General features: G+C 45.4%; 6 non-coding genes and 1 pseudogene across 6 annotated transcripts; 2 read left to right on the plus strand and 5 right to left on the minus strand.

Moving 5' to 3' along the window:
• Positions 1–5,304: 5,304 nt before the first annotated feature.
• LOC133473852 (U1 spliceosomal RNA) lies at positions 5,305–5,468 on the minus strand. The gene has a single exon (XR_009787265.1). It is a non-coding gene; the product is annotated as a U1 spliceosomal RNA (small nuclear RNA).
• Positions 5,469–8,783: 3,315 nt separating this feature from the next.
• LOC133473844 (U2 spliceosomal RNA) lies at positions 8,784–8,974 on the minus strand. The gene has a single exon (XR_009787260.1). It is a non-coding gene; the product is annotated as a U2 spliceosomal RNA (small nuclear RNA).
• Positions 8,975–14,980: 6,006 nt separating this feature from the next.
• On the minus strand, positions 14,981–15,159 carry LOC133473845 (U2 spliceosomal RNA; annotated as a pseudogene).
• Positions 15,160–16,471: 1,312 nt separating this feature from the next.
• Positions 16,472–16,663, plus strand: LOC133473854 (U2 spliceosomal RNA). The gene has a single exon (XR_009787267.1). It is a non-coding gene; the product is annotated as a U2 spliceosomal RNA (small nuclear RNA).
• A 309-nt stretch (positions 16,664–16,972) lies between these two features.
• Positions 16,973–17,085, plus strand: LOC133473849 (U5 spliceosomal RNA). Its single transcript, XR_009787263.1, has one exon. It is a non-coding gene; the product is annotated as a U5 spliceosomal RNA (small nuclear RNA).
• A 3,995-nt stretch (positions 17,086–21,080) lies between these two features.
• On the minus strand, positions 21,081–21,244 carry LOC133473843 (U1 spliceosomal RNA). Its single transcript, XR_009787259.1, has one exon. It is a non-coding gene; the product is annotated as a U1 spliceosomal RNA (small nuclear RNA).
• Positions 21,245–22,258: 1,014 nt separating this feature from the next.
• Positions 22,259–22,449, minus strand: LOC133473853 (U2 spliceosomal RNA). The gene has a single exon (XR_009787266.1). It is a non-coding gene; the product is annotated as a U2 spliceosomal RNA (small nuclear RNA).
• Between the last annotated feature and the right edge of the window lie 287 nt (positions 22,450–22,736).

Here is a 22,736-nt window from a genome sequence, read left to right on the forward strand (position 1 = left end):
CCACCATAATTTGCTAATAAACTCTAAAAATCAGACAATGTGATTTTCTGGAATTTTTATTTTTCATTTTGTCTCCCATAGGTGAGGTATACGCATGATGAAAATTACAGGCCTCTCTCCTCTTTTGAAGTGAGAACTGGCACAATTGGTGGCTGACTAAATACTTGTTTGACCCATTGTACACATGCAGACGGCACGGCAGCCGACTGGTTAGCGCGTCAGCCTCACAGTTCTGAGGACCCGGGTTCAATCCCTGGCCCTGCCTGTGTGGAGTTTGCATGTGTCCCCGTGCCTGTGTGGGTTTTCTCTGGTTTCTCTGGTTTCTCCGGTTTCCTCCCACATCCCAAAAACATGCATTAATTGGAGACTCTAATTTCCCCGTAGGTGTGATTGTGAGTGCGAATAGTTGTTTGTTTGTTTGTATGTACCCTGCGTTTGGCTGGCAACCAGTTCAGGGTGTACCCCTCCTCCTGCCCGATGACAGCTGGGATAGGCTCCAGCACGCCCGCGACCCTAGTGAGGAGAAGCGGCTCAGAAAATGGATGGATGGATGGATGTACACACACACATAAACAAAGTGGAAAATTTTATTTTAGGTAATTAGAGCCTTAAATAGGTCAATAAGTCACAACAACATATGACAGATACACTTTAACCAGTGACTGAGCTGCGGCCTTGCAGGTTGGTCATGACCTGCATGTTCTTCAAAATGTCCTTGTTGAAAAAAAGGCTGAATGCAGTCTCAGGCATGGCTGCTGGTGTGAAAGTGAGCTCACCAAACTGATGAGCTTTTATGGACCTGAAGGCCCTCAACCGATAGGAGATGATAAATTCAAACCGACCAATAAGAGTTGAAATTCAAACATCATGCCCTCTCGTCTTTGTTATCCATAATTTGTACAGTTGCTGCATGAGGGATATTTAACTCTGAGGCCTACTACACTTGTGTATCAATTGTTGATCATCACTGTGAATATTGCATTTAAATGGTTGTAGACCATTTTGTGTTGAGTTTAGGATATGGTTTGAAATTACAATTTGGTTTGTTTGTTTTCGGGATGCTACACGCGTGCAGGAATTTTCGTAGGCGTAGGTGCAACGTAGCGCAAACAGGTCTTTGATCAACTGTCACCATGTCCTGTTTTGTGGCGACATGAGAAAAGCTTCAGTTGAAGAGCCGCCACTGTCATACACTATGTCGGAAAAAAAAAGCTTTTGATAACTTAATGTCCCACGTGCTGCGATGGTACTGACCAAGTTTGAAGTCAATCCGATGAAAGCTGGAGGACACGTTCTCAAAGGTGTTACACCTGAACATTGTTCAAAAGTGTACCTTTCCAAGGTCATAGGCGGGTTTCTCTTAAGTTTAGGATATGGGTCGCGACCCACTTTAATATAAATTGAATTATTATTATTTTTTAAACAGCCTCTAAAAACATGGACAGTATATTATATTTTTAAATGCAGTTTCAAATGGGTTTGCTGTACCGCTAAAGTCCTATTGCCTGCCATGACGTCCACCAGCCAGACTGGGCTGCTCTGTGTATCCAAGATGGCGCCTACCAGTGTGGTCCCCTCGGTAACGCGCTCTAGTATTGTTTTTGTTTTTGTGTTTTTCGTCCATCTTTGGAGACCTGACACGACTCACTTACACAAGGGGAGACCTGCTAACCATCAAGGAGGCTACTCCGGACTTTCTGTCACCAACTTTCGCAAATCCGCTCAGTTTTTTCCCCGAGTTACTCACCGGAGCGGCGTCCGCGGTTTTCGGCGCATGGAGACGGAAGCGGCGCCACAGAGGGAAACGGGCCGGCATTCAGGTGAAACTCCACAAGCGAGGACACAGATTGGCGTTCCCGTCGATCCACCTCGCGAATGTACGCTCCCTACCCAACAAAATGGACGAGCTTCATCTTCTGTTAAAGACCGGTAAAGACTTCGGACGTTCCGCGGCCATGTGCTTCACGGAGACCTGGCTTTGCGACGCTGTACCCGATGGCGCCGTCATGCTTCCCGGCTTCCATATTCATCGAGCGGACCGCGACGTGGAATCATCGGGGAAAATAAAGGGCGGCGGGATATGGCTCTATATCAACGAAAAATGGTGTACGGACGTCACGGTGCTCAGCACACACTGCAGCCCGCATTTGGAGTCGCTATTTTTAAACTGTAAACCATTCTACTCGCCACGTGAGTTCGCATCATTCATCCTGGCTGGAGCCTACATACCGCCTCAAGCTAACACGAACGCCGCACTGCTGACGCTCGCCGAACAAGTCAACGAAATTGAAAAAAAACACCCGGACTCACCCCTCATTATTCTCGGGGACTTTAACAAAGCTAAACTCAACCACGAACTCCCTAAATACAAGCAGCACATCGACTGTCCTACCAGGGAAAATAATACTTTAGACCACTGCTACACTACGGTAAAAAACGCATACCGTGCTATTCCTCGTGCAGCCCTGGGCTCGTCTGATCATTGCTTAATTCACTTAATACCGACGTACAGGCAAGAACTTAAATGCGCAAAGCCTACAGTGAAAACAGTGAAAAAGTGGACAAATGAAGGCAAGATGGAACTTCAAAGCTGTTTAGACTGCACAGACTGGAGTGTCTTTGAAAATTCAGCTGGCGGTCTGGATGAATATACGGACACTGTCACATCCTATATCAGTTTCTGTGAAGAGGTTTGTGTACCAACAAAATCATTTCGCACATTCAACAACAACAAGCCGTGGTTCACTGCTAAACTTAAGCAGCTTCGCCAAGCTAAGGAGGACGCATATCAGAGCGGGGACAGGGCCCTGTATAATCGAGCTAGAAACCAGCTGACGAAAGAAATTAACATTGCAAAGAGAAACTATGCAGCAAAGTTGGAAAAACAGTCTAGCGCAAACGGCTCTTAACAGTCTGGCATGCATTCCAATCGCTGACTAATTACAAGCGACGATCCCCCCAAGCTGAGAACAATAGCACACGAGCCAACGACTTGAATACCTTCTACTGCAGATTTGAAAAGGACAGTTTCACACCACACACCCACCCGGCCGCACCCACGACCACAATCACACCTCTGACTTCTGCGTTAACCATCCATGAACAGGATGTGAGACGCATCTTCAAACAACAAAAGATTAACAAAGCGGCAGGCCCGGACCATGTGTCCCCATCCTGCCTCAAAGTCTGCGCAGACTAGCTCGGTCCAGTCTTCACTCAGATCTTCAATAGATCTCTGGAACTGTGCGAAGTTCCATCCTGTTTCAAACGCTCCACCATCATTCTAGTCCCCAAGAAACCTGCAATCTCCGGTCTGAATGACTACAGGCCTGTCGCTTTGACATCTGTGGTCATGAAGTCCTTTGAATGTCTCGTGCTGGACCACCTCAAGAGTGTCACAGGTCCCCTGCTGGACCCCCTGCAGTTTGCCTACCAAGCGAACAGGTCTGCGGATGATGCAGTCAACATGGGACTGCAATTCATCCTAGAACACCTCGACAGTGCAGGGACCTACGCGAGGATCCTGTTCGTGGACTTGAGCTCAGCGTTCAACACTATCATCGCTGAACTCCTTTCATCCAAGCTTCTCCAGCTCACGGACTTCAGGAGGCATCCTTCGCCACAGCTGCCCCTCACGTTGTCCAGCTGCCTTGTGTCAACCGTCGAGACCTTCAAGTTCCTGGGAATTACAATCTCTCAGGACCTGAAGTGGGCGACCAACATCAACTCCGTCCTCAAAAAGGCCCAGCAGAGGATGTACTTCCTGCGGCTTCTGAGAAAGCACGGCCTGCCACCGGAGCTGCTGAGACAGTTCTACACAGCGGTCATCGAATCAGTTCTACACAGCGGTCATCGAATCAGTCCTGTGTTCTTCCATCACAGTCTGGTTTGGTGCTGCTACAAAAAAGGTGGTTTGGTGCTGCTACAAAAAAGGACAAACTCCGACTGCAACGGACAATCAAAACTGCTGAAAGGATTGTCGGTACCCCCCTACCCACCATTGAGGTCTTGCATGCTGCCAGAACTAAGACAAGGGCGTGCAAAATCCTCTCGGACCCTCCGCACCCCGGTCACCAGCTCTTCCAGCTCCTTCCCTCAGGTAGGCGCTACCGATCAATGCAAACTAGAACTAGTAGACATTCCTACAGTTTCTTCCCTCTTGCGATCAACTTCTTAAACACCTAACCTATAATTCCATTACAACAAGTTGAGTTCGTTGTCACATTTCTGTGGGGCCAATTATGGATTACTCGTGCACTCACTGTAGTTGTCTCGCCATGCTGCACTATTTGCATATACTGGCCACTCATGCCAGAGTAGCATCTGCTCCATTTGCACACTGATTGAGGAGTGTCTGTAACATTTGCACAACCAACATTGTCCCAGATTATCGCACGACTCGTCACTTTAAACCGCATACACTCCTTGAAGTCTCAGCACCCCTTGCACAATCGTCATTGCACGGGACTATTGCAATATTCGTCATTCGAACTGCTTTAAGTGCTAGAGGACTCTGCATCTTTTTGCACAATTGTTTTTTGTCAATGTCTTTGTCTCCAAAGTGTTCTGTAAATTGACTGTCTGTTGTACTAGAGCGGCTCCAACTACCGGAGACAAATTCCTTGTGTGTTTTGGACATACTTGGCAAATAAAGATGATTCTGATTCTGATTTTTTTACAGAAAACATGAATAATTTGAGGATTGTAGCTTAAAGCTAATGACAGCTCCAAATTCACCACCTCTAGAATCTAGAATATAATGTAACAAATTTTTATGTAGAATTTAGGCAGGAATTTTCCCAAGTGTTTAAAGAATCTCTATGTATGAGAACTGAAATCAATTGAGTTTTCAATTTTTTTTTGGATTTACCTATACATGATTACTACCGTTACCAGTTTCACACACAGAGTACGTTGAAACAATATTTTATTATTTCATGTCGACAATATTTGATCAAACATTTTTTTTGTCATTCATAAGTAATTTCCAAGAGCCACAACAAACGCCATATTGCAATGCATCACACAATCCGTGGCCAAAGATACAGTTGCCTGTGATTATACACATGGCCAGCAGGTGGTTTCGTGTGCACATGAAGCATCAAGAAATGGACCATGACTCGAACCAATGACCGAAGCGTTACGATGTTATGAAGCTTCATCTTGTCATTACTAACTGGCTCTACTACTCAGGGCAAACCCATGTATGCTAGAAACTACATCATACTGCAGTACCATAGCAACATATGATGCACACACCAGCTTTTACAATGAACAACATTCTCATTATTTTCAACCAATGATCAGGAGATAGCACAAACACAGTCCCCTACTATCAGAAACTATGCAGTTGAGATTCCCACATTTGGGGAATTCGCAGGGGTCAGTACAACCAGAGTGCAATAGCTGAGCCTCACTCTGGGCGAACCACCTTCTTTATAATGGTGTCTCCCCTGCCAGGTAAGTATGAGTTGGATTTGGCGCGAGCACGCAAGTAATTCACGTGCACGCTATGTCAAGCGATGGTGTCATCATGAGCATGTGAACAACCATACACACAACGGGCAAGCCAGAACATATGCTAGATGAAACACTACTGTGTGCTAATACATGAACAAATATGCTTCCTATTTGAGAATTTTAGTTTAAATTGAGACAGTAAATGGATACCCATAATGCACAGCGGCATCGAGAGATGATAAAATAAGTTGAAAGTGAGGTCATTAACACCCAGAAACATATAAACCTCCCTCCATCCATCCATTGTCTTTACCGCTTCGTCTCGTCGAATGTCAGACACTAAAAAGACTTCTGGTTCCAACAGTTGGCTGCACATCTCAAATTGCTACTGCCACCTACTCAGAGCTATTGCGCATGACAACCTTGGCGATGTTTTAGACAAAAAGCATTCATTCTACTTCCCATGGGCTCACCAACTGTGGGAGGGGCCATAGGGGTCGGGTGCAGTGCGAGCTGGGCGGTGGCCGAAGGCAGGGACCTTGGCGTTCCGACCCCCGGCTACAGAAGCTGGCTCTAGGGTACGTGGAATGTCACCTCTCTGGCAGGGAAGAAGCCCGACCTGGTGTGTGAGGTCGAGAAGTTCCGACTAAATATAGTGGGACTCGCCTCCACACGCAGCTTGGGCTCTGGTACCAGTCCTCTCGAGAGGGGTTGGACTCTCTTCCACTCTGGAGTTGCCAACGGTGAGAGGCGCAGAGCTGGGCGGCAATAAGTATACCCACAACTGCTCGGCAATAAATATACCCACACCTGCTCGGCGCCTGTACGTTGGGTTTCACCCTGGTGGACGAGAGGGTAGCCTGCCTCCGCCTTCGGGTGGGGGGGATGGGTCCTGACTGTTGTTTGCGCCTCTGCACAAAACAGGAGTTCAGAGTCCCCACCCTTTTTGGAGTCCTTGGAGGGGCTGCTGGAGAGCGCTCCCGCTGGGGACTCCATCGTTCTGCTGGGGGACTTCAATGCTCACGTAGGCAATGACAGTGAGACCTGGAAGGGTGTGATTGGGAGGAACGCCCCCCCCCCCGATCAGAACCCGAGCAGCGTTCTGTTATTGGACTTCTGTGCTCATCACAGATTGTCAATAACGAACACCATGTTCAACCATAAGGGTGTCCACACATGGACTTGGCACCAGGACACCCTAGGTGGCAGTTCGATAATCAACTTTGTGGTCATGTCATCGGACCTGTGGCCCCATGTCTTGGACACTCGGGTGAAGAGAGGGGCGGAGCTGTCAACTGATCACCACCTGGTGGTGAGTTGGTTCCGATTGTGGGGGAAGATGCCGGTCCGACGTGGCAGGCCCAAACGTATTGTGATGGTCTGCTGGGAATGTCTGGCAGAGTACCCTGTCAGAAGGAGTTTCAATTCTCACCTCCGACAGAACTTTGCTCATGTTCTGGGCTAGGCGGGGGACATCGAGTCCGAGCAGACCATGTTCCGCGCCTCCATTGCTGAGGCGGTCGACCGGAGCTGTGGCCAAAAGGTGGTCGGTGCCTTTCGTCGCGGCAATCCCCGAACCCGTTGGTGAGGGATCCCGTCAAGCTGAAGAAGGAGTCCTAGCGGGCCTTTTTGGCCTGTGGGACTCCTGAGGCAGCTGATGGGTACGGGCTAGCCAAGTGGAATGCAGCTTTGGTGGTCGCTGAAGCAAAAACTCCGGTATGGGAGGAGTTTGGTGAGGCTATGGAGAAAGCCCTCCGGACGGCTTCCAGGAAATTCTGGTCCACCCTCCGGCGTCTCAGGCAGGGGAAGCTGTGAACCATCAAGACTGTGTCTAGTGGGGATGTAGCGCTGCTGACCTTGACCCGGGACGTTGTGAGTCGGTTGGGAGAATACTTCGAAGACCTCCTCAAATTCCACCGACACACCTTCAAGCAGAGTCTGGTTCTCTGAGGCGGGCTCTCCTATCTCTGGGGTGTAGGTCACCGAGGTGGTTAAATAGCTCCTCGGTGGCAAGGCCCCGGCCTGGATGAGATTCCTAAAGGCTCTGGATGTTGTGGGGCTGTTCTGGTTGACACGCCTCTGCAAGATTGCATGGACATCGGGGACAGTGCCTCTGGATTGGCAGTCTGGGGTGATGGTCCCCCTTTTTAAGAAGAGAGACCGGAGGGTGTGTTCCAACTACAGGGGGATCACACTCCTCAGCCTCCCTGGTAAGGTATATTCAGGGGTGCTGGAGAGCAGGGTCCGTCGGGAAGTCGAATCTCAGGTTCAGGAGGAGCAGTGTGGTTTTCGTCCTGGCTGTGGAAAAATGGACCAGCTCTACAACCTCGGCAGTGTCCTCGAGGGTGCATGGGAGTTCGCCCAACCAATCTACATGTGTTCTGTGGACTTGGAGAAGCCGTTCAACCGTGTCCCTCGGGGAGTCCTGTGGAGGGTGCTTCGGGAGTATGGGGTACCGAACCCCCTGATACGGGCTGTCGGGTCCCTGTAAAACCGGAGTCAGAGTTTGATCCGCATATCCGGCAGTAAGTCGGACTCGTTTCCGCTGAGGGTTGGACTCCACCAAGGCTGCCATTTGTCACCGATTCTGCTCATAACTTTTATGGACCGAATTTCAAGGTCTTGTTCACGATTGAGGGGAGAATGGAACAGGAGATCGACAGGCGGATCGGTGCAGCGTCTACAGTGATGCGGACTTTGTATCGGTCCATTGTGGTAAAGAAGAAGCTAAGCCGAAAGGCGAAGCTCTCGATTTACCGGTCGATTTACGTTCCTACCCTCACCTATGGTCAAGAGCTGTGGGTCGTGACCGAAAGAACAAGATCCCGGATACAAGCGGCCGAAATGAGTTTCCTCCGCAGGGTGTCTGGGCTCTCCCTTAGAGATAGGGCGAGAAGCTCGGTCATCCGGCAGGATCTCAGAGTAGAGCCACTGCTCCTCCACATTGAGAGGAGCAGATGAGGTGGCCAGGGATTCTGATACGGATGCTTCCCGGACGCCTCCCCGGTGAGGTGTTCCGGGCACGTCCCACCGGGAGAAGACCCCGGGGACGACCCAGGACACTCCGTCTTTTGGCTGGCCTGGTAACGCCTCGGGAACCCCCCGGAAGAGCTGGATGAAGTGGCTGGGGAGAGGCGTACAACATTCCACTTTTCTCCTCTGCTCAATGTCCAAACTTAATACACCTCTGTACAATAATGAAAGTGAGAATAACAGTAAAACCCCAGAGTTTAGAGTCACTTGTTTACCTTCTGTTCAGTGCATGAAATATAGTTCAAGTCATTGGATTGATGTCTCAATTGATATTTATTTTGACCAAGTTGTGGGGGTGCACCGTTTCTGGAGATACTGCAATACCAGGTCAATGCGTGGAGTGGACGGAGGAAGCCCCTATTCCAACTCCCAGCTCCAAAAATCAATTTAATATATGGTCCCCGAATAGGGGACGCATCAGATGTTAAACTGATAAGAGCAGATACTACACTTGATCTTAGCCAAAAGGCAGAGAAGCGATGCTGACATAAGGCCAGAAAAGACGACCTCATTCGCCAGCCTGCAAGCCAAGGTTATGGTGGCACATATCGACATGATCATCACAGATGAGTCACATATGGACACCCCAAACAACAATTATGAAACGAATGTCAACGAATGTCAACTGTGTTGAACACACAAACTTGTTCGTGGAACACACTGGAGCAGGGGGCAGCTGAAACGCCCGTGGAGCAGTTTGGGGTATCACTGTCTTGCTCAAGGACACCACAGCCGTGAGTCCGGGGCATGTTGGCGCATGCTCCGGTCGGGGTCTTGAATCAGAATCAGAATCATCTTTATTTGCCAAGTATGTCCAAAAAACACACAAGGAATTTTCTCCGGTAGTTGGAGCCGCTCTCGTACGACAACAGACAGTCAATTGACAGAGAACAGTTTGAGACATAAAGACATTGACAAAAAAAAAAACAGTCACTGAGCAATAAAGGGTTAATAGTTATCTGGTAATGCCGGTACATTTTTTATTTTTATTTATTTATTTATTTATTTTTAAACAATTGTACAAAGATGCAGAGTCCTCTAGCACTTAGAGCAGTTTGAATGACTAATATAGCAATAGTCCGGTGCAATGACCATTGTGCAAAGGGCGCCGAGACTTCAAGGAGTCTTCAAGGACTCATTTAATTCATGTATTCAGGACCTAAACCATTTAGTGATTAATAGACCAGTAACAGAACTTTAAAATCTATTCTACAGCTGACTGGGAGCCAGTGGAAATACTTTAGAATTGGAGTAATATGCTCATGCTAATATGATAATTATGAAGACTAGACACGTAAGCTCGCTGTAACAGCCCGGCGAACCAACGTGCCTACATAGTGGCCATATTGGGGAGGTTGACGTTCCCATTTTTAGCTTTTTCTTCAATAATAACAATAACAATTATAATAATAACAGATCAATTGCGCTTTTCAAGACACTCAAAGACGCTTAACACTGATAACAATAACATTAAGGTGGGTAAACAGGAAGCACAGGTGCTGGTGTCAGCGATGCTGTCCACCGCGGTGGATGCAGAAAAGTCACGCCGGGTGGCGAGAGCCAAGCTGGACGTCAGGGGACGCGGAAGGATGGTCGCTAGCTGAACTCGATGAACGCATGTTCACGAGTCACGACCGAAGCGATGTTCGAGAGGTTGCTGAGAGAGAAGTTGGTAGGTCATAATTTAGCCTTTTTGTTTTTTTAAATAAATAATCTCCCCACATTTCCTAGTTTACAATACATGACAACAACAACGCATAGTCCTTCGGTTAATGTGTTGGGTGAACGTGAGCTTCGGGGATGGATCATTAACTGAATAAGAAAGCACTTGAATGACTATGTGAAAAAGAACTGAACATGAACGAATGTTTTTGATGAACAGTTTTGAATGATTCAGTACCCTGCCAGGTAAGTATGAGTGGGACTCGACGCGAGCACGCGAGTCGTTCACGCGCACGCCATGTCAAGCGACGGTGTCGTCATGAGCATGTGAACAACCATACACATAAGGGGCAAGCCGGAACATACGCTAGATGAAACGCTACTGTGTGCTAATACATGAACAAATATGCTTCTTATTTGAGAATTTCAGTTTAAATTGAGACAGTAAATGGATACCCATAATGCACAGCGGCATGGAGACACGATAAAATAACTTGAAAGTGGGATCATTCACACCCAGAAACATAGAAACCACCCATTCGCGGTACAACCTGAACTGGTTGCCAGCCAATCGCTGGGCACATACAAACAAACAACCATTCACACTCACATTCACACCACCGTGCTGGCATGATTTAACTAATTAAAGAAAATCTAAAAAATGTAAACATAATTAGAGGACTTGAAGAAAATAATGCATTCGTCTAGTCTAATGTCACACACTGATGACACTTTTGGGTACAACAGTTTGATGTGCGTCTAAAAACGCTACTGCCACCGACTGTGACCTATTATGCATGACAACTTTGGCTCATAGTCAAGCAGGCGAGTGGTCTTAACAGTGGTTGTCAACTGTCACCCGCATGTTTCTAATGTTGTAAAGCCGGCAGCTGTGAACCAATGGTTAAGATCATCGCCTGCCACCGTGGGGGACCTAGGTTCAAAACCCCGATTGGACCATCCGCCAACATCCCCCGGACTCACGGCTGTGGTGTCCTTGAGCAAGACCCCTCTGATGAGCTCATTTCTAATTTTATCCAACCTGGTCACTCCGAGAGCGAACCTCAACATCTTCATTTCCGCCACCTCCAGCTCTGCTTCCTGTTTTCTCTTCAGTGCCACTGTCTCTAATCCATACATCATGGCTGGCCTCACCACTGTTTTATAAACTTTGCCCTTCATCCTAGCAGAGACTCTTCTGTCACATAACACACCTGACACCTTCCTCCACCCGTTCCAACCTGCTTGGACCCGTTTCTTCACCTCCTGACCACACTCACCATTGCTCTGGACGGTTGACCCCAAGTATTTAAAGTCCTCTACCTTTGCCATCTCTTCTCCCTGTAGCCTCATTCTTCCCCCACCACCCCTCTCATTCATGCAGATATATTTCGGCTAATCTTCATTCCTCTTCTTTCCAGTGCATGCCTCCATCTTTCTAACTGTTCCTCCAGCTGCTCCCTGCTTTCACTGCAGATCACAATGTCATCTGCAAACATCATGGTCCACGGGGATTCCAGTCTAACCTCATCTGTCAGCCTATCCATCACCACTGCAAAAAGGAAGGGGCTCAGGGCTGATCCCTGATGCAGTCCCACGTCCACCTTAAATTCTTCTGTCACACCGACAGCACACCTCACCGCTGTTCTGCTGCCCTCGTACATGTCCTGTATTATTCTAACATACTTCTCTGCCACTCCAGACTTCCGCATGCAGTACCACAGTTCCTCTCTGGGTACTCTGTCATAGGCTTTCTCTAGATCTACAAAGACACAATGTAGCTCCTTCTGACCTTCTCTGTACTTTTCCATCAACATCCTCAAGGCAAATAATGCATCTGTGGTACTCTTTCTAGGCATGAAACCATACTGTTGCTCGCAAATACTCACTTCTGTCCTGAGTCTAGCCTCCACTACTCTTTCCCATAACTTCATTGTGTGGCTCATCAACTTTATTCCTCTATAGTTGCCACAGCTCTGCACATCACCTTTGTTCTTAAAAATGGGCACCAGTACACTTTTCCTCCATTCCTCAGGCATCTTCTCACGCACTAGAATTCTATTGAACAAGCTGGTCAAAAACTCCACAGCCACCTCTCCTAGATGCTTCCATACCTCCACAGGAATGTCATCAGGACCAACTGCCTTTCCATTTTTCATTCTCTTTAATGCCTTTCTAACTTCCCCCTTACTAATCATTGCCACTTCCTGGTCCACCACACTTGCCTCTTCTACTCTCCCTTCTCTATCATTTTCCTCATTCATCAACTCCTCGAAGTATTCTTTCCATCTACCTAGCACACTGCTGGCACCAGTCAACATATTTCCATCTCTATCCTTAATCACCCTAACCTGCTGCACATCCTTCCCATCTCTATCCCTCTGTCTGGCCAGCCTGTATAGATCCTTTTCTCCTTCTTTAGTGTCCAACCTGCCATACATGTCATCATATGCCTCTTGTTTTGCCTTTGCCACCTCTACCTTTGCCCTGTGTCGCATCTCAATGTATTCCTTTCGCCTCTCCTCGGTCCTCTCAGTGTCCCACTTCTTCTTAGCTAACCGTTTTCCTTGTATGATTTCCTGTACTGTGAGGTTCCACCACCAAGTCTCCTTCTCTCCTTTCCTGCCAGAAGATACACCAAGTACTCTCCTGCCTGCTTCTCTGATCACCTTGGCTGCAGTGGTCCAGTCTTCTGGAAGCTCTTCCCGTCCACCGAGAGCCTGTATCACCTCTTCCCGAAAAGCTGCACAACACTCGTCCTGTCTCAGCTTCCACCACATGGTTCTCTTCTCTGCCTTTGTCTTCCTAATTTTCCTCCCCACCACCAGAGTCATCTTACACACCACCATCCTATGCTGTCTAGCCACACTCTCCCCTACCACTACCTTACAGTTGGTAACCTCCTTCAGATTTCATCGTCTGCACAAGATGTAATCCACCTGTGTGCTTCTACCTCCGCTCTTGTAGGTCACCCTATGTTCGTGCCTCTTCTGGAAAAAAGTGTTCACTACAGCCATTTGCATCCTTGTTGCAAAGTCTACCACCATCTGTCCCTCCAAGTTCCTTTCCTGGATACCGTACTTACCCATCACTTCTTCATCACCCTTATTACCTTCACCAACATGTCCATTACAATCTGCACCAATTACGACTCTCTCTCTGTCTGGGATGCTCAGAACTACATCATCTAGCTCCTTCCAGAATTTCTCTTTCACCTCTAGGTTACATCCTACCTGTGGGGCATAGCCACTAATCACATTACACATAACACCCTCAATTTCAAATTTCAGCCTCATCACTCGATCTGATACTCTTTTCACCTCCAAGACATTCTTAGCCAACTCTTCTTTTAAAATAACCCCGACTCCATTTCTCTTCCCATCTACACCATGGTAAAATAATTTAAACCCTGCCCCTAAACTTCTAGCCTTACTGCCTTTCCACCTGGTCTCCTGGACACACAATATATCAACCTTTCTCCTAATCATCATGTCAACCAACTCCCGGGATTTTCCTGTCATAGTCCCAACATTCAAAGTCCCCACATTCAGTTCTAGGCTCTGTGTTTTCCTCTTCTCTTTCTGCCGAAGAACCCGCTTTCCACCTCTTCTTCTTCTTCTTTGACTTCGACTTGAGCAAGACACTGATACCCCGAAATGCTCCCCGGGCGCTTCAGCTCCCCCCTCCTCTTGTGTGTTCCACTAACATGTGTATGTGTTCACTGTGATGGGTTAAATGCAGAGAACAAATTTTGTGTGCATGCATGCATGTTCATCACAATAAAAGATGAAATTGAGACAGGAAATGGTTACATAATGCACAGCGGCATCGAGAGACAATCAAATAAGTTGAAAGTGAGGTCAGTCACACCCAGAAACAAATAAACCACCCATTCGGGTTTAAGAGAGACCAATGATTTGACTAATTAAAGAAAATCGAATGTAAACATAATTGGAAGTAGTTCTTAACGAAATAACGCATTCGTCTTATCCATCTATCCATTTTCTGAACCGCTTCTCCTCACTAAGGTCGCGGGCGTGCTGGAGCCTATTCCAGCTAACATCGGGCAGGAGGCGGCGTACACCCTGAACCGGTTGCCAGCCAATCGCAGGGCACAGACAAACAAACAACCATTCACACTCACATTCACACCTACGGGCAATTTAGAGTCGTCAATTAACTGAGCATGTATGTTTTTGGGATGTGGGAGGAAACCGGAGTGCCCGGAGAAAACCCACGCAGGCACAGGGAGAACATGCAAACTCCACACAGGCGGGGCCGGGGATTGAACCCCAGTCCTCACAACTGTGAGGCAGACGCTCTAACCAGTCGTCCACCGTGCCGCCGACACAGATACAATTGGATGTTTTTTTTACGCAGGTGAAGAAAAGCCTTCTACAGTGGTTCTCAACTGTTGTCACCCGCATGTTCCTAATGTTGCAAAGTCACGACCTACTTGTACATGTACAGTATATTCTATTTGTAAATGCCCTTTCAGATGAGTTTGCTGTACCGCCAAAGTCATATTGCCTGCCAAGACGTCCACCAGCCAGATTGGGCTGCTCTCTATTTGTTTACCGAGAGAACAAGGAAGCAACATTTCTTGTCACTTTTCAACTATGCTCCATGTGGGAACTTAATACGCCTGCGTACTGTACCGAAAATCAGAATAACAATGCACGTAAATTGTCTGCGACCCATTGAATCCCGAGAGCGACCAACCCCCAAAATGAGATTCATTGGTTTTACACTACATTCTGTACACTTCATGTCATATGATTGTTGGGTGTGCACGGTTAAGCATTTCATTACTTTGACCAAGTTGTGGGGGTGCACCGTTCCTGGAGGTACTGCAATACCAGGTCGATGCGTGGAGTGGACGGAGCAAGCCCCTATTCCATCTCCCAGTTCCAAAAATCAATTTAATATATGGTCCCAGGATAGGAGACGTATCAGATATTAAACTGATAAGAACAGATCACTTTCTTTTCCCTTTTGAGCAATTTCATTGTTACTGCCAACACAATATTACATCAGCTCTTTAAGTAGCGCGGGAATGCTGGAGCCTATCCCAGCTATCGTCGGGCAGGAGCCGGGGTACACCCTGAACTGGTTGCCAGCCAATCGCAGGGCAATTTGTAACTTATTTCAGAATAATTTGTAAAGTCTTCAGTGCTCTCTGACATTATGTCCACTTGCACATTTTAATATGAATTCATGAACAATGAATAATCACAAAAATACTTATTTTCTGTGTTTTATAATGAAGTCATTGTCCAATAGCAACACTTATTTAGCCTTTACGTAAGAACACTGAGATGTCCCAGGTGACCTGAGCATCACTTTGGAATACGAGCGGTCAAGTGAGGTAAGCTGAACAAATTAGATGACAAAATTGCATTTTCGCCATCAACGACTAATTCAGACTCCTCTAAATTTTCAATCTCCTTCGAGTGACCAGTCATAAGATTTTAAGGAAGCAAAAGTCGATATGTCACTTCACATCAATAGGTAAAGCTAATTGTGAAACACGGGGCCTACTCGTGGCTATACATTTCCTTAAGACTATGATACAATACTACATACTATATATGACAACCAAACTAAATTTGTTTACGGATATGGATTTGCTCTTTCTATTGTTGTGTGTTGTCAAGTAATAATGGCTGATTATTGTTACGTACTTCACAAGTGGTTGGTTTTGCTTTCACTCTGTCATTTTTTGCATTAATTCTTGGGCAGGGCATGCTTACTGTTTTGGGGTATACGTTGAAACGTTTAATGGAAAATATTCAAGGATTTTGACGTTTTTATTCGATTATTAACGCTTACGACATGAGGAACAGCAACGTTGTGTAACTAAATTAGTGGAAGGGGTGTAATTCGCCTCCTCTGCGACGATGGCACTAGAGTCCTAATGTCAGTTCCCAAAGCAGGAAAGAGGAAGTAGTTGAGCGAGGCAAGGCCATTGATGTTTTTTCATCAAAATGTTGAGCAAACAGCTATTCAGCTTGTGGCCACAACATTATACCAGCAACCTATTTTTATTCCAAATAACTCATTATTTCTTTGGTTGTTTAAGACTTAATACACGGCTAAAGGATATGCGTTAATGCCCGCATTCTGTTGGAACGACGTGGACCACGTGACCAAGGAACACGAGCATCTGACAACATTATTTCGATATAAATGTTGAAAAACAACACAGTTGACATTCGTTTCATAATTGTTGTTTGGCGTGTCCATATGTGACTCATCAGTGATTATCATGTTGATATGTGCCACCATAACTTTGGCTTGTTTCGTCTTTTCTGGCATCGCTTCTCAGCCTTTTGGCTAAGATCAAGTGTTGTATCTGTTCTTATCAGTTTAATATCTGATACGTCCCCTATTCGGGGACCATATATTAAATTGATTTTTGGAACTGGGAGATGGAATATCGGCTTGCTCCAGTTCACTCCACGCATCGACCTGGTATCGCAGTACCTCCAGGAACGGTGCACCCCTACAAGATTGTCCAAATAATCATAAACTCAACCGAACACACCAATCAATCAGATGATATGAAATGTGTTACGTTTCCACAATGCAGTGCGTTAAAACAGTTGACAATCTTGATAAAGAACGGCAACACAGAGCATCTATAAACGTTTACATTGTCTTTTTGCCTGACAGGATGAGAATATTGGAGTATGTCAAATGTAGGTGGATTTTTTATTTGTGTTAAAAAAATAGTCCAATTGTTTGAATTTAAGACCGTCTGTTAAAATGGCATAGCGGACAATGACATAGTCCGCTTCGTTCTGACCAAAGCAGTTCACTCTTGTTTCTTTCCAGATAGTGTAAATCTTTCACCTTTTACAAAAGATTTCTGTGGGGAGGAGCAACAAGAGTCTATCTCAAGTTTTTGATCCTCTGCGAAAGCGGAGCTTTCTCTTGCTGTGAAAAATCAAATTTATTGTCTGGATACATAAATGTGAAAGCTGTCCCGTAAGGAAGAACGGTTACAATCACTCACGAGTACGTTCAGCGGCACGGCGGCCGACTGGTTAGAGCGTCAGCCTCACAGTTCTGAGTTCAATCAGTTCAATCCCCGGCCCCGCCTGTGTACAGTTTGCATGTTCTCCCCGTGCCTGCGTGGCACTCCGGTTTCCTCCCACATCCCAAAAACATGCATTAATTGGAGACTCTAAATTGCCCGTAGGTGTGAATGTCAGTGCAAATGGTTGTTTGTTTGTATGTGCCCTGCGATTGGCTGGCAACCAATTCCTGCCCGATGATAGCTGGGATAGGCTCCAGCACGCCTGCGACCCGAGTGAGGAGCAGCGGCTCAGAAAATGGATGGATGGATGGATGTATGTTCACTGCATAATATGTCGTTCCTTGCGCCAACGAATCACTCATCGTACTAGTTCGCAGTGAAATTCCGCCTGAGTCACTCGTGGCAGGACAGGACTAGTTCAACGAACGAATCACTCGTGGCTAACAGTACATTCAGTTCAGTAGTACATTCAACTTACATGTGGCTAATGTTGCAAAGTCGCGACCCACTTATAAATTGAAAAGAATAAATTATTTTGTTTAAAAGTAGATTTTACGCCGATCTGATCGGTGTTATCGTTATCGGCCGATAATTAGCATTTTATGCTGACCGGTTTTCATGTCATAAGTCGCCGATCCGATCAATGACGTCATCGATCGGCTCCGCACAAGACATTTAACTCCGCGTCTTCGTCGCGTATGAATCCAAAAGGTAGTTTATTTTTAGCCTTGTGACGTGTCTTGTTGCGCAGTACTGTAACTATCTGACGGCCAATAAAGTTTTTCAATCTTGTCGGTGAAAAAACACGTCGTCGGTGTGTAATGTTGATTTGACCTAAACTTATGTCAGTGGCCAATCCTTGAATGCCCCCTAGAGTAGAGGTCATTGGTGTTTTAACTTTTGTCTAAAATGCTAGAGAATTATTTGAGCTGGGATGGGCTCCAGCACGCCCGCGACCCTTGTGAGGATAAGCTGTACAGAAAATGGATGCATGGCAAGGGAAACCTGAGTCCATTTTTTGTCATCATCATAAGGGGTCTTTGAGCCGTGCTTTGTCTGGTCCCTCACCTAGGACCTGTTTGTCATGGGTGACCCTGCTAGGGGCATAAAGCCCCAGACAACTTAGCTACTAGAATCATTGGAACACACAAACCCCTCCATCACAATAAAATGACAGCTCAAGGAGGGGATTACCTAACACTATTATTTTTAACACCGTCTGCATATAACAACACCATTAAAGCATTGAGACTTTTTACAGTGCGAAATCAGCTCCACTTCTGCAGAGCATCAACAAATTGAGATAGACTCTTGTTTTTCCTCCATATTAAAATCTTTCATAAAAGTCAAAAATTTATATAATCTGACAAAAAAAACAAGAGTGAATTTCTCAGGTAAGAGCGAAGCTGACTATGTCATTGTCCGCCATGCCATTTTAACAAACGGTCTTCAATTCAAAAGTGCCACTATTTCTTTTGAATCCAAATAAAAGTTCTTCATCGACATTTGACATACTCCAAAAGTCTCATCTTTTAACGCAAAAAGACCATTTAAACCTGTATCAACGCTTAGTTTTCCTGTTCTTTATCTAGATTGTCAACTGTTTTGACGCACAGCGCAGTCGAGGACATCCTGGCCTTTCCAATGATCTCATGTGTTTGGGTGGCTTCGAAGCGGCTGTGCTTTCTTCCTGAGACAAAATGGAGAATGCAGCAAAACACAAATGCCAGGAAAAGAGAAATGGAAAGTTAAATATTACAAAGATAATGTTTTTTTCAACAAAGGCAATCATATATTATTGTTTATGAACATGTTATGAGTCATAATTTGGAGTCAGAGTTCTGTTGAACTTTTTGTTCGTAAAAATTAGAGCCCTTTTATAAATGTCTACTGTAATGGACATGAGGATGATTTGATAGTGTTAGCTCATAGCTAAATAGCTTTCAAGTTCTTTGTTTACATTCCATTTTCTGCCCCAAAACACAGTTCTTTGTGGGGTTATAAACAGATAGATAGCGAGATAGCGAGATAGATAGATAGCTAGATCCTCTGTGGGCCAAGACCAGCACGTATGATAACTCGATAGATGGATACTTAAGATAAGTAATAGTAAGTAATAAGATAAGTAATAATAAGTCAAAAAATGACAAGGAACAGGTTCTTCAGGTTGAGAAACTCACTGAAGATTGTCAATGACCTGGATGTAACAGAGGAAAGACATTATTTGGAGAGTCAGGCCTCTTCTGGACAGAGTAAGGCGAGGCTGCCTTAGCTTCCTGAAACCAGGAAAAGTCTGCATCGATGAGCAAATGATCCCTTTTACAGGCCGCTGTCCCATCAGGCAATTTGTTCCATGTAAGCCATACCCTACAGGCTTAAAGGTATTTGTCCTTGCTTCTCCTGATGTTGGACCGTATATCAAGGGAAGAATACATTTGCTGGTCAAAGGTTGAGAATTGGGGCAGCGGCAGTACTACGCAGGGTTGAAACTGTTCCCACAGGAAGTCCGCTGTACTTCGACCGCTACTTCACGTAAATTAACCACATGGATGAATTGCTGACCAAGGGCCTTCCGGCAATTGAGACCATAACAAAAAAACGTGTCCCAAAGCCATGTCGGTTGAGTGATGACAAAAAATTGAAAAGAGAAGGGACGGGATCGTCAGTGATGATAGTCAGGAGAAGTCCAGAGTTGGCAATAACAAATTGGTTTGACAACAAGCCAGTTTTGATGGCTTCTACTGCACACGGGAAAAATCCTGAAGATGTCAGATGGTCGAACAAAGACAAAGACCAGATCCAGGTCCAAGTGAGAAGACCCGCATTCATCAAGGAGTACAATGACAACATGGGTGGTGTGGACCTCTGTGCTCATTCGGTGAATACTGAGCTTTTATCGCATGGCAAGTAGAACCAAGAAATGGACCATGCGTGTGATTACTTATTTCTTTGATGTTGCCATTACAAATTCCTGGATCCAGTACAAGTCTGACATCAAAGTGCTTAACCGATCCGAAAAAAACTGAACAGTTCCTGGACTTGAAACTGCATCAGGCAAATGGCCTGCTGAACTACCTAGATCCTGACAATGCTGACAAGAAGGTAGAGGAGCATGAGGTAAGTGAAGAAGAGAATTCCACAACGAGAATCGTCGTTAAGAAAATATGGGGCCAGGCACTTGCCAAAAATGGAAGACTGCAACCATGCAGAGAGGTGCCGAAACCAAGGTTTCAAGGGCAAAACATACATGCGATGCATAAGTTGCAAGATGTTCCTCTGCCTTACAAAGAAGAGAAACTGCTTCCTGGAGTACCATAACTAAGAACTTATTCATGAAGAAAAGAGGAAGCTGAGGAGAAGCAAACACATTGAAACCTGTGCTCCTTAGGCCTCCTGACTGGAGAGGACAAACATGTTAAAGCTCAAGTCTGTATGATATAATAGCCTTTTTGTTTCACAGTTGAACAGAAACACAGGCCAAATGTGCTGTTTTTTTAAAAAAAGATTGATATTTTTGATTTCATTTCAGCTTGTTATAATTTTGTTGTGTTATGGTAAAATCGTTCTGCTGTCAACTACAGTAGACATGCTATAAAATCAAAATAAAAAATGTTTTTTTTTAAATCTCTAAATTGTGAGTTGTTGTTTTAGCTCCAAGGAGTCAGGAAATCACAATATAAATCAATTGAAAGACACTTTTTTTCCTTGATTCTCAGGAGGATATAGCGCATTTCATACACAAGCTAACTAAATGTGCTTTACATGACTAAAAGCATTTGATAACAAAGTAACAAAACAGCTTATAAACATTGAAGCCATGCTACATTACCACACAACTACATCACTATGGAATACAGAGTGTTCATTTTCATTAACCAACAATCAGGGAAGAGCGCGAACGCAGTCCCCCACTACCAGAAATTATGCAGTCGAGATTCCCACATTTGGGGAATTCGCAGGGATCAGCACAACCAGAGTGCAATGGTTGAGCCTCACCCTGGGTGAACCACCTTCTTGATCATGGTGTCTCCCCTGCCAGGTAAGTATGAGTTGGACTAGGCGCGAGCACACAAGTCATTCACGCGCACGCTATGTCAAGCGACGGTGTCATCATGAGCATGTGAACAACCACACCCACAACGGAACATACGCTAGATGAAACGCTACTGTGTGCTAATACATGAAGAAATATGCTTCTTATTTGAGAATTTCAGTTTAAATTGAGACATTAAATTGATACCCATAATGCACAGCGGCATCGAGAGACGATAAAATAACTTGAAAGTTGGGTCATTCACACCCAGAAACATATGAACCACCCATTCGGGGTACAACCTGAACTGGTTGCCAGCCAATCGCAGGGCACATGCAAACAAACAACCATTCGCGCTCACATTCACACCACCGTGCTGCCATGATTTAACTAATTAAAGAAAATCGAAAAACTGTAAACATAATTGGACTTGAAGAAAATAATGCATTCGTCCAGTCGAATGTCACACACTGATAACACTTTTGGGTACAACAGTTTGATGTGCGTATCAAAACGCTACTGCCACCTACTGTGACCTATTGCGCATGACAACCTTGGCAAACACTCAAGCAGGCTAGCGTGGTCTTAACAGTGGTTGTCAACTGTCACCCGCATGTTACTAATGTTGTAAAGTCACGACCCACTTTCATATAAGTTGAAAATAATAAATTATTTTGTTTAAAAATAGCCTCTGAAAACATTTACAGTATATTAAATTTGTAAATGCCGTTTCAGATGAGTTTGCTGTACCACCAAAGTCATTTTGCTTGCCATGACATCCACCAGCCAGGCAGGGCTGCACTGTAGTTGTTTACAGAGGAAACTCGCGGCTTGAGAAGAAGGAAGCAACATTTCTTGTCACTTTTCAACTATGCTCCACGTGGGAAACTAATACGCCACTGTACTGCACCCAAAATGGAAATAACAATACAACATAGTGTATAGACTACTAACTTGCTTACCATCGAGTGCATTATATAATTTCAAAGCATATGACTGAGAGATACACACTTGTTTCAACCATTTAGTGGGGGTGCATCGCTCCTGGAGGTACTGCAATACCAGATCCATGTGTGGAGTGGACAGAGCAAGCCCCAATTCCATCTCCCAGTTCCAAAAATCAATTTAATATATGGTCCCCAGATAGAGGACATACCAGATATTAAACTGATAAGAACAGATACTACACTTGATCTTAGCCAAAAGGCCGAGAAGCGATGCCAACATAACGCCAGAAAAGACGATCTCATTCTCCAGCCTACAAGCCAAAGTTATGGTGGCACATATCGACATGATAATCACAGATGAGTCACATATGGACACGCCAAACAACAATTATGAAACGAATGTCAACTGTGTTGTTTTTCAACGTTTATATCGAAATAATGTTGTCAGATGCCCGTGTTCCTTGGTCACGTGGTCCACGTCGATCCAATAGAATGCGGAGATTAACGCATATATGTATATGCCGTGTATTAAGTCTTAAACAACAAAAGAAATAATGAG

The sequence above is a fragment of the Phyllopteryx taeniolatus genome, unplaced genomic scaffold (assembly GCF_024500385.1).
Source record: "Phyllopteryx taeniolatus isolate TA_2022b unplaced genomic scaffold, UOR_Ptae_1.2 contig_56, whole genome shotgun sequence".
Lineage (NCBI taxonomy): Eukaryota > Metazoa > Chordata > Actinopteri > Syngnathiformes > Syngnathidae > Phyllopteryx > Phyllopteryx taeniolatus.